This window comes from Mus musculus, chromosome 19 (assembly GCF_000001635.26).
Source record: "Mus musculus strain C57BL/6J chromosome 19, GRCm38.p6 C57BL/6J".
NCBI classification, from domain to species: Eukaryota; Metazoa; Chordata; class Mammalia; order Rodentia; family Muridae; genus Mus; species Mus musculus.
Genome location: NC_000085.6, coordinates 57,399,649 through 57,411,608, shown reverse-complemented (window position 1 = coordinate 57,411,608; position 11,960 = coordinate 57,399,649). Strand labels below are relative to the sequence as shown.

The 11,960-nt window shown below is 46.7% G+C and overlaps 1 long non-coding RNA gene across 1 annotated transcript; it reads right to left on the bottom strand.

Annotated features, from left to right (window-relative positions):
* Positions 1–336: 336 nt before the first annotated feature.
* Gm41874 lies at positions 337–7,144 on the bottom strand. Its single transcript, XR_877961.2, has 3 exons — positions 6,863–7,144; positions 4,751–4,846; positions 337–421 (listed from the first exon to the last, which is right to left on the bottom strand). It is a non-coding gene; the product is annotated as a predicted gene, 41874 (long non-coding RNA).
* Between the last annotated feature and the right edge of the window lie 4,816 nt (positions 7,145–11,960).

The window sequence follows — 11,960 nt, the reverse complement described above, 5'->3', positions numbered from 1 at the left end:
TTCTTCCCGCCAGGCTCTGCAGGCTGCAAGACACCCGTCAGAGTGAATGAGTGACTCCATAAACCCGGCCTCTGTGGCTAAACAGCTGGGGCAAAGCATTCTGAAACTCCTCAGAGCCCGGCAGGCTTCCCCTAAAATATTTACAGGAAGCAGCAACGTGGCAAGCCCGGGCTTGGAAAATTTGGATGAAGGCTAAGAAAGAAGCTACAAAGGGGCCAGCTGGATCACGTCTAGTAAATCTCACGGTGGCCCAGAATTTCCTTTTTTTTTTTTTTTTGAGACAGGGTTTCTCTGTGTAGTCCTGGCTGTCCTGGAACTCACTTTGTAGACCAGGCTGGCCTCGAACTCAGAAATCCGCCTGCCTCTGCCTCCCGAGTGCTGGCGTGTGCCACCATGCCCGGCTAGAATTTCCTTTCTTTATCTGCAACGAGCAACAAGGGGTAGACAGTGAGGAGGTGAGACACCTGGCCACTGGCAGAGTGGAAAACAGCTGGGATTGTGTTCCAAATGCTGCTCCAGTCTACAGCCCTCCCCCGGGGCAGAAGCTGGCCTTCAGAAAGCTCTCCAGGAAAACCTGCCCTAGCATCTCACGTGTCTAAAAGTGTCTCTAAATCAAAGGCATACAATGAGACTCAGCCGAAGGAAATTATTCTGATCCCTGGGGAGAGACCACTTTCAGGCCCGCAGAGGGAAGCAGGGGAGCTGAGAGGAGCTTTGGGGCTGTTTGCACCCTCCTCCGGACATCAATGGCATAGTGATGGTTTGAAGTTCCCCAACTGCCCTTTCACAGATAAGTGAGGTTCAGCGCCCAGAGGCTGGGGCAGCTTCAGAGGTTTGTGTTGTTTGTATTGAAATGTTTCCTTTGGTCTCTATTAGAACGGGAGGTCCATATAATTCCTGGCATGGTGTGAGGAGCAGGTGGGAATCCTGCTGAGGCCTCTTCCAGGCAGATGGAGTGACTGGGTCCTGGATGAGCTGTGGGTCTCAGAGCCTTTCATGGAAGCCCCTAAACGTTCTTGGGCTCTTCACACATTGGGGATACTCACAGCAATCAACTGAAATACAATCGCTGGTGTGCAAGACATACAGATCCTAGTTGTGCCTGGGAGAGTCTGATGTGAGTCTACTGTGGGATGTTCGATGTTTGAAGAAGCGTCAGAGTTTGGTGTAATACAGGCCTGGACCAATGAAGGCCTAGAAAAGGCCAACCCTTTGGCTTCTTACTAGACAGTGTTTTCCAAGTTCCATGCAACTAGGTAAGAGACGCCTCATGTTTTCTGGTGTTGTGTAGCAGGGTCCACACACCGCCCCCATATTGAAACATTTTATCCTTCAGGGAAGCTCCCTAACATAGCAAGTTAAACAATTCAACATAGTCTCAGGAAGTCCCTGAAACTGACACGATTCACCAGCCTCCTCTCCCCCAAGAGTAAACAGTCAAGACAGCTAAGAAACATTCTCAGACAAGCCAAGCAGCTCGGTACAGGTGTAAGTCACCAGGAAAGGACTCTCTCCAACCTGCTGATCTGCCTACAGGCTGTTCAGTGTGCTCCAGGTTCCCAGCTTTCCTGAACTGTCACCCATGCTGGGGTGGGCTTTGTTACTGAGTTATTTCTGCTCTGGTAAGAAACCCTCTCCTGCAGGGCGTGGTGGCGCACGCCTTTAATAATCCCAGCACTCGGGAGGCAGAGGCACGCAGATTTCAGAGTTCGAGGCCAGCCTGGTCTACAAAGTGAGTTCCAGGACAGCCAGGGCTATACAGAGAAACCCCGTCTCAAAAAACCAAAAAAAAAAAAAAAAAAAAAAAAAAAAAAAAAAAAAAAAAAAAAAAAAACCAACAACAACAAACAAACAAACAAAATCCCCAAAAAACCCAAAACTCTCTCCTATATTCTTGTAGGTAACCTTAATACAATGCATTGACTCACCAAGCGATATTTTGGTGATATCTGTGGGCTCTATATCCATGCTGAGTAGATTTGTGTGTGTGTGTGGGGGGGGGGGTATGTGTGGGTATCTCTCTAGGAAAAAACCATCATACAACATATGGGGAAAAAATCATGGAGCCCTAGACCTTTAAGTTTGCAAACCCTCACTCGAGGTGACATATCATATGGTTCCATGTATAGGAAGTGCTTGAGATAGATAAACCTGAAGAGACAGGAAGTAGTTTTAGAGTTGCAAAAGGCCAGGGGGAGTGGGTTGGTTATAGCTAAGGAATGCTGGGTTCTTTTGGGTTTTATGAAAATGTTCTAAAATATGTAGATGGAAGCTCAGCTCTGTGAAAACTGAAAACCATTCATATGGGCAAGTTTAGGGTATGTGAGCTACATCTCAAAACTGTTAACTTCTCAACCCTGCAGATCCTAAACTACTTAACCTACACAGTTAAACATGCCCGCTGCTCCTCAGGAGGCAGGTGAATGGCTGGCTACCCATTGTCACTGGAGGACGTTGGCCCCTTGTGTCAGATCTAATACCCCCAAACCTGGTTTTATCGTCATTTGTCTTTGTTTGGTTAAAGATAGAGTGTCTTCTAGCTCAGGCTGACCTCCAATTCATCATGCAGTTGAAAAAGACTTTGAACAGGCACGAGCCACCACATCTGGCCGAAACCTACACTTAGTGTGGGGAGCACCCAGGCAGGCATTTTGAAACGACTGTAAAATAATTCTATTTCACTGTCTTAGTGTATGCACGTGATCCCAACAAAGATGGATAATTAAAATCCAGTCTGGGTTACACAGGAAGACCCTGCCTCAAAAATAAAACCTAAGTAACCAGGCTTTTAAATGCTTGTTTCAGACACAATATTTCTATCACTTTTTCGGGGGTTTCATGCTTTGTTTTGTTTTTGAACTAGGAACTCGTCTTGCCCCAAACTTGCTATGTACTCAGAGATGACCTTGAACTCCTTGCCCTCTGGTCTCTACTTCCCAATGCTGGGGTCACAGGCATGTGCCACAGCTGCTAAAATCCCTTCCCAAGGGGAGACATAACAACTACCCCTCCTCCTAAGGTCCCTTTGATGAGCTGAGGGGCAGTCCCACCAGTTCACACTGAGGACCCATTAGTTTACTGGGGAGTCCTTATTTCTGCATGTTCTCGTAGGTGAGGGGTTCCTTACAGAGGTGAGGGTACTCCTTCTGACCAGGATGAAACTGAAGTCTTCACCTATCAAGGATAAGGGCCGTTCTGTAGATGGAGCCCCTCTTCATCCCCCATCATTCTCCATCTATATATGCTAGCTGCTCCCAGACCCCTCACCGCAGGCCATGTGTAATTAGAACAAAATTATATACACCTGGTTGAGAGAGGGGCTGGATACTCAAGTGAGGGTTTTGTAATTCCTCCCCCTCCTCCATTCAAGGAGTGTCATAAAGTCAACAAACCCAGATGTGATCATCTTTGTCAAACAGCTGGACTCTTGTAGATGGCAGCAGCTTGGCTTGGAGGATAGCCCAGTACATGCAATAGTAACCATGCCTGGCTGTCTTGAAACACATCAGTGTGTGTTGGGAACTAAAAAGGGGGGCCCAGGGAAGAGGGGGAAAGGGAAGCCCCACACCCTGCCAGAGTTTCACCTATTCTCTGGTCAGTCAGGCATGGGAGGGCTGCTATCTACCCTCCACTCATCCCCAGGTGGGCATCTAAGCCTCTGACCCACTCTTCGGGGGATGGCAAAGGGGTAGCCCTATCTGAGGGCACCGGAGCTACTTTGCTAAAGCCACCGGGGTTATGGGAGAGAGGGATGAGGGAAGAAGTTCCCAACACCCACAGGTGAGAGTGAGTGCCGCGGATCTTGATGAGCAGAGACTCTCTATGTTTTTATAGCTTTATTGTAGAGACGCAGGGAGAAAGAGAGAAGGTAGAAGAGAGGGGGCGAAGGCTAGAGAGAAAGAGAGTAAGAGGGAGAGAGGAGAGGAGAAGATGAAGAGAGAGGAGAGAGGGGGTGAGAGTGAGGGGTAAGAGGTAAGAGAGTGAGAAGTAAGAGGTAGGAGATCAAGGTGGGGGCCTAACAGCCCCTTTTTATGAGCTTTACTGTTGCTAAGTAACTGGGGAGGAGTTTAGCCTAAAGGTCAGAAGCTTAGGCCATTGCTTTTAGCCATGCTTCTCTTGTAGGGGCTGGGGGGGGGGGCGGTAACTTAGGCAGGAGCTGGAGTTCCAGGAGCATGAGGGAACGCCTACCGTGTCATGAAGGTGAATTATCACCCTTCAGAGTTCAGACCTCAGCTGGACTGGAGACCAGCCTGTCTGTGCATAGCCCAATTCCCCACAAGTGTGTGTGTGTTCATGTATGTGGTGTGTGTCTGTGTGTGCATGCAACTGTGTATGTGATTGAGTGTATCTGAGAGGATGTATTTGCATGTGCATGTGTGTCCGTGTGTACATGTGTGTGTCTGTAACTGTGTATGACTATGTGTGTGTCTGTGTGTGTTCATGTATGTGTGTGTTCATGTATGTGCGTTGTGCATTTGACTCAGAATTCATACAGATCTCACTTGTGGTTCAGTCAGGCTGCAGCACAGCTGCATTTGTGAGAATGAAGTCCCATCTCTAATGTGTCTTTGGGTTTTTATATAAGTCTCCAGGGGTGGAAAGTAAAGAAAGCAAAGAAGATTGTTGTTGTTTTTAAGAATTCTGACTTCTGAAGCATTTTAGTCATCTAATCGAGTAACTCACTAGCCAGCCGCGGCAGGTGCCCAGCACTGTGTAATTGAGCCTGGGCTGAGTTTAAATTCTGACTCACCTGATTAACAGCTGTTTCTTTGTCTCCTTCTGCCTTGGGTTTGTTGTCTGTAAACTCGGAATGTGGGTGCCTTGTTCATGGAATGCTCCTGGGGGGCTAAGAAAAATTAGTGTGTAGAGTCTGGCCCATAATAGCTGCTTAGTAAAAAGGCAGCAAATGTTACTGTGGTTTGATTTCTCATATCCCACATTCTATGTGTCTTCACGGGCATCAGGGTTAGGGTTAGGGTTAGGGTCTTTTCAGTATAGAGTGGCAACCTCACAGCTCGCAAGGCAATTCTTAGATGCAAACACTGAAAAAGGGAGAGGCAGGCTAGAGAGGACGCCAGGAAGCCACACACAGACTCCTTTCCTTTAACAAAATTATTATTGTGGGACAGGCTGCTGAGGGAGGTGGGGACACATGCCACAGCACACATGTGGAGGTCAGAGGTCAACTTGGGTTGATTCTCTCCTTCCATCTTTATGTGAATTCTGGGGAACAAACTCAAGCAGACAGACTTAATCATGCAGCAAGTGCCTGTACTGCCTCAGCCATCTTCCTGGCCCCCAGTTCATTTTTCTAGATCCAGTCATCCTTACACCCACATCCACCCACCGGACTTTAGAAATAGGCTTCCTGCAACTGGTGTGAGTGCTGTCATTCCTGTTATCTGTTGTCCCCAGGCACTTAGGTGTGGACTTGGCGAAGAGAGAAGACAGTCAACCAAAGCCTTGACAATGAGGTGTGCAGGTGCATGTGTGTGTGTGTGTGTGTGTGTGTGTGTGTGTATGTGTATATATGTATGTGTGCATGTGTCTATTTGTGTGTGTTTGCATGTGCATGTGTGCATGTGTGTGCATGTGTATGTGTATATGCACATGTGTGTATGTGTGCGTGTGTGCATGTGTGTGTATGTGTATATATGTATGTGTGCATGTGTCTATTTGCATATGTGTGCATGTGTGTGCATGTGTATGTGTATAGCACATGTGTGTATGTATGTGTGTTCATACGTGTGTGCATGCGTATATATGTATGCATGCATGTATCTGTTTGCATGTGTTTGTGTATGCATGTGTTCATGTGTGTGTTTGTGTGCATTGTTTGCTTTCCTGTGAATTTGAAGGTGGGTCCATGTGCTTCTAGCCTGTCCATGAAATTCTATACCTCTTAGAAAAAAAAAAAAAACCTGTGTCCCCTAACCACAGTAGACAGTTGCTTTACTAGGAGCAGCAAATAAAATCTAAGGCAGACAGTGCAGGCACGGAACTTGTATTCCAACACTTGAGAGGCAGGAAGGTGGCAAGTTATAGACCAGCTTGAGCTACTGAAGGCATTCCATGCCACCCTGAGCTGCATGGTGAGATCCTGTGTCACAAAAAAATACAAAAAATAAAAAAATAAATTCAAGGTCTACAAAAGGCACAGACCAGTGGGTGCTTGGCCACAATGCTCTGTAGAGTTTTCCAATTTAAGAAGCTCACATTATATTAAGCTGTAAAAGGATAGGACAAAATTATATAGAACTCACAGATTTACTTTAATTCATAAAATGTGGGAGAAAAACAAGTATCAATAGCAATAAAAGAATTGTAGCTGTGTTTATTTGATTTTTAATATTTTTGTGATCATTCAGACAAAGTTTGGATCAGGGCACAATACACAAAGTCCCCCTTCCTTTTAAACTGGCCCCAGTTTTCTCCAAGTCCTATTTTGATATGATATATTAATTCATACGCACATGTTTCTAGTTTAGCTGACAACTAGTTGATGCCCTTATACGGTATTATTATCTTAAATGGATCTCCATGGGAGCAATGACTTCAAGACAGTTTTCAACCCCAGGCTCTTCCAGAACTAGGCAAAACAGTTTATTCTAAAACAAAACATCAGCAGTGACTTACCAAGTCACGGGAGAAACATGATAGAACAATCTAAAACTTGCTCCCATGATTCCCATCCGCATCTGACCCCCCCCCCCCCCCCAGTAACGAGGTTCTTAGGGTCTCTGTTAGAATGACCAAGGAGTTTTAAAAATATGCGATTGGAGAGCGGGAAAGGCAGGAGGCGGCTCCCTCACCATGCTTGTTAGAGCACTTCTCAGTTCCGAGTACCCAGGCTCAAAACTACCTGCAACTCCAGTTCCCAGGCATCTGATGATGAGTCCTCATGTGACAGATGGAGAGATCCACCCCAGCAAGTGCTCCTCTGACGGCCAGGCTTGCACAGTGGCACGTGAGCATCCCACTTATTAAGCAGTTAGTATAAAACACAACTGCTCTTGAGCCAGAGATTGCTGCGGGTTTGGAGCTTTTGAGGTGAACCGGGGCTGAGAAGCGAGGGTCTAGTACAGCTGATTGGATGCAAAATTTCACAGCTGAATGTCGGAAGGCGACTCACAGCTGCCATTTGCCCAGGAACTGAAAAAAAAAAAAAAAAAAAAAAAGGAGATGACCCAGTGCCTGACCCCCTGGCAGTGGCCTTCCGGGATGCGAGAGACCCTTTGGCGCCATCGCCCCCTCGCGGCAGCACTTGGTAACTGTCTGGCAACCGAGGTTGACCTGAGTCCATGGTTGTTTTCAGGCATCAAGATTGTCCGGAGCCGGGCTGGTGAGATGGCTCAGTGGGTAAGAGCACCCGACTGCTCTTCCGAAGGTCCGGAGTTCAAATCCCAGCAACCACATGGTGACTCACAACCATCCATAATGAGATCTGACAACCTCTTCTGGAGTGTCCGAAGACAGCTACAGTGTACTTTACATATAATAAATAAATAAATCTTAAAAAAAAAAAAAAAAAAGATTGTCCGGAGCCTCCAGGAAATAGTCTCTGTAAGCTGCTGGGTCAGCATGGTTCCCTGATGTAGGTGTCCGTTTACCCCTGCCTGCCATGTTGGCAACGGACTTGGAACCATAAACCTGGGGCAAAGTTTACAGACCCGTTCTTGCCAGCAGTAAACAGGGTCGCTTATCGCTGACTGGGACTGCTGAGCAAAGGTAGACACTTACTCCAGAAACTTTAAAGACAATGCAGGACAGGGGTTGAGGGTGTGGGAAGAAGGCAAGCGTACAGCGAGGCTGATCAACTCGTAGTCCTTGCCCTTCTGTGAGAGTGGAAGTTCAAGACTATTGGGGTATCATGTGGGGAGGGACAGCTGAGAGGGTAACCAGGGTAGACTGGGACAGACGGCTATGCTGAGACCTGGCCTCCTGGATCTAGTGTGTGGGGTGAGATGGTCTCCATAAAGAACCCATCATCTGGAAGCTCGCCCAGCAAGCTGCTGGCAGAGCCCATTCCAGCCATTATGATTCAGAAGTCCTGGGAAGCCGGGAACTTTTGGAGACGCAGAATCCAGAGCCACCACTGCGGCACTAAGTCGGTACAACAACCCTCTGAGGTGGATGGCACCATTTCCGGTTTACAGCTCAGAGCGGGCTGTAGGTCGGTGCCTGAAGCCTCACAGCTGGCCAGCGGTGGGAACTGGGCTGACTTGCTAGGACGGGAGACTGGTCTAGGAGCAAATCCCAGGAACAAGTCAAATCCTTCATTTTCAAGATGAGTGCCAAATGTCAAAGCAGGGCCTGAGATAGGAGGGAGGCCCGGTGCTGAGCCCGCATTGCTCCCTGGGAGCAGGGTTGGATATGGAGAGGAAACAGAGGGTAAAGAGACAGGAAGACGGGCCTGACCACCAGGCAGCAGCCCAGGCTGTGGGTGCTACACACACGCACACACACGCATGCACGCACTCACGCACAGGCATGCACGAAGAGCAGGGAATGGCTTACAATGGGAGTTCCAGGCCTGTTCCCCCGTCCACTTCAAGCTTTCCTCCTTCAGTGCCTTTCTTTTCTCTCGACCTTTCTACCTTGAAAGCTTCTCTTGGATTCTTGCTTCTTGCTGTCACTCTTCATTAGAGGGACTTGCTCATCCTTCACACAGCTAAGGCATATGCTCATAGCCTGTCCCCTGTTCTTGGGGGTGTTAAGAAGCTATCCTTAAACTCACGCCAAAATCAGGGGCTGGGCTATAGCTCAGTCGGTAAAGTCCTTGCCTAGCATGCATGAAGCCCTGAGTTCGATCCCCCAGCACTGCATAGAGTGAGTGTGGTGGTGAGGACCTGTAACCCCAGAGCTTGGGAGATACTAGTCTCCAGTTCTCCTCGGCCCAGGAAGCATTCCTGAAATTGTGCATTGTACATGCAGAACAAAGATTGTCCTGGGCTGTGTGGAGCTGCCTGCAGTTCCCTGTGGCAACCCCACTTATCTGGCTCTCATGTTTAATGCAAGCGAGCTTCTGAGGCAGCAAAAGCTTTCAGGACGCAGCTGAGGACACACACGTGCTGCCCTTTGCAGAGCAAATGTGAGCATACAGAGCAGACGTGGGCCTTACAGTAATTATGTTCTCATCTACACAGATGTAAGCAAACTGTTTCTGTCAGAAGGCAAGAAAAATCTATATGCAGGGCCTCGGGCCTAGAAAGACCTGAATCATCTCTACTGTTTTTGTCTCTTGGTGATTTTAAAATGAAGGGATGCCAACATAAGTTAGAAAAGTGCAGTTCATCACAAATGTTTACTATCAGCAAATTAAGATTTTAATACATAAAAAGACAGTGAAGTAGCGGTGCCTGGGCTTCAAGGTCATTACAGGATTTTTAAACTGTCAACATTCATCATGAACATCAGTATTGATACAGAAATAATGCTGCTTTTAATAACTTTTTGTGTGTATATGTACGTGTGTGGTGTGTGTATGTGTCTGTGGTGTATGTGTATGTATGTGTGCATATGTATGTGTGTGTGTGTGTTTGTGGTGTGTATGCATGTGTATGTATAGATTTGTCCATGTGTGTATGTGTCTATGTAGTGTACTATGTCATGTATATGTATTTGTGTATGTGTTGTGTGTATGTGTGTGTGGTATATGTGTGTTTTGTGTATGTCCATGTGTGTGTATGTACATGTCTGTGTCTGGCGTATGGCATGTGTGTGTGGTATATATGAATGTATGTGTAGATGTGTGTATGTTTCTGTATCTATGGTGTGTGTGGTGTGTATGTCCGTGTGTGTATGTACATGTCTGTGTCTGGGGTATGGCATGTGTGTGTGGTATGTATGTATGCGTGTGTAGATGTGTATGTGTCTGTGTAGTGTGGTATGGTGTGGTGTATGTGTGTGTGCATGTGTGTGTGTTCATGTGTGGGGCGAGTGCAGGTGCCTGTGGAGGTGTGTTCCTCTTTTGCTGTCAGCTTATTTTTTCAGACAGGGTCTATGACTTGACGGTGGCGCTGATTTCCATACACCAGGGATCTTCCTGCCTCCACCTCCCCAGTGCTGGGATTGCAGACATGTGACATTATGACTGGCCTTTATATGGATGCTGAGGATCCATACTCAAGCCATGGTACACTTCACGGCACACATTACCAACTGTGTCATCTCTTCAGCCCAATGAATAACGTCTTTCAGAACCATCAGTATCCAACTCCTTTGGAAACAGAGCTAAACATCTGAAATGGAAGCCGTGTGGCTACTGAGGATGGATGCTGGTGAGGTTGTACAGTTTCTCATATACATACTGAGAATGAAAAGAGACACCAGTGTCCACCATGCCTGCTCCTTGCTTATCCAGCTATACTAAATGTATTAGTAATTATGTGAGGGTCGGTTTCTTGTTTTTGAGACAAGGTCTCCAATCTGCCCTTGAACTCCTGATCTTCCTGCCTCTGCTTCTCAAGTGCTGGGGTTACAGATATGTGCCATTATGTCCACATTATATTGGTAACTGTAACTACCAGGCAGTGTGTGATAGTTACTATTCTCTACTTGAGGATGTAGAACTACTGAAGGGCGAAGCTTCTGGGCATATTGATGAAAGATTCTGTTTAGATTAGGTTGAAGGGGGAATACTTATTCTAACTGTGGGTGGTGCCAGTCTATGCACTGGGCCCTGGATTACATAAGAAGGAGAAAATCAGCTGAACACAATTATTCACAGAGTACCCTGGCTGTGGATACAATATGACCACACTGGATACAATATGACCACACAGGATACAATATGACCACACTGGATACAACATGACCACACTGGATACAATATGGCCACACTGGATACAATATGGCCACACTGGATACAATATGACCACACTGGATACAATGTGGCCACACAGGATACAATGTGACCACACTGGATACAATGTGACCACACTGGATACAATATGACCACACTGGATACAATATGACCACACTGGATACAATATGTGGATACAATCTGATCAGTCTCCTGCTCTTGCCTCCCTGGACTGTTTGCCCTCACACTATGAGCCCAAATAAGCCCTTTCTCCTCTAAGTTGCTTCTCACTGTCAATTTGTTCACAGCAGCCAGAGCAGTTTCTGAGCCAACTTCAGGAAGTCCTCAGCCAACTGGCAGTTTTCATCTGCTACAGTTAAACCCATGACAAAGGGAAACCCTTAGGTGACCTCAGTTTTGTTTTTAGCAGTAAAGACCAATTTTACACAGAAACAGAACCAAGAGACTTTTCTAAATTTAATGATGTAAAGTGAACTCAGCGTAGACGTAACACTGGTGTACATGAGCATTATCTAGAAGGCCACAGCTGGGAAGGTTCAAATGAAACCGAGATTCCTAAAGCCAGGTTCCTTCTTTCCCAATGAGTGCTTTAGCTTTTAGAACTATAACTGGGGGCAGAGCTCCGTTCCAGTGAGAAAAAGTAGAGTCCAACAGACAGAAAATTAGCTTATATTAAAAAAAATAAAGCCGGGCAAGGTGGCACACACCTTTAATCCCAGCACTCAGGAGGCAGAGGCAGGCAGATTTCTGAGTTCAAGGTCAGCCTGGTCTACAAAGTGAGTTCCAGGACAGCCAGGGCTATACAGAGAAACCCTGTCTCGAAAAACCAAACCAAATAAAATAAAATAAAATAAAATGCAGCATCTGATTAATTTGTAAAGGCAGCCGCCTGCGGCTTGTTGTGGGAATGGAGTCTTGGACAGCCATTCCATCGAATGCAGACTTGGGAGTCTAGCTCTAATGGGTCAGTCCTTACAGTTAGCAGTGTCACTGGTTTCCTTGGCGGATTAACAAAATATATGCTTGCTCGTAGCCAATGTCCAATGAGCTGATATCGAACATACATTAGTGCAGAAAAACAATCCCCAGATGCAGGAAGATAAGATGTAGTACCTACCTACTTACCCACCTACCT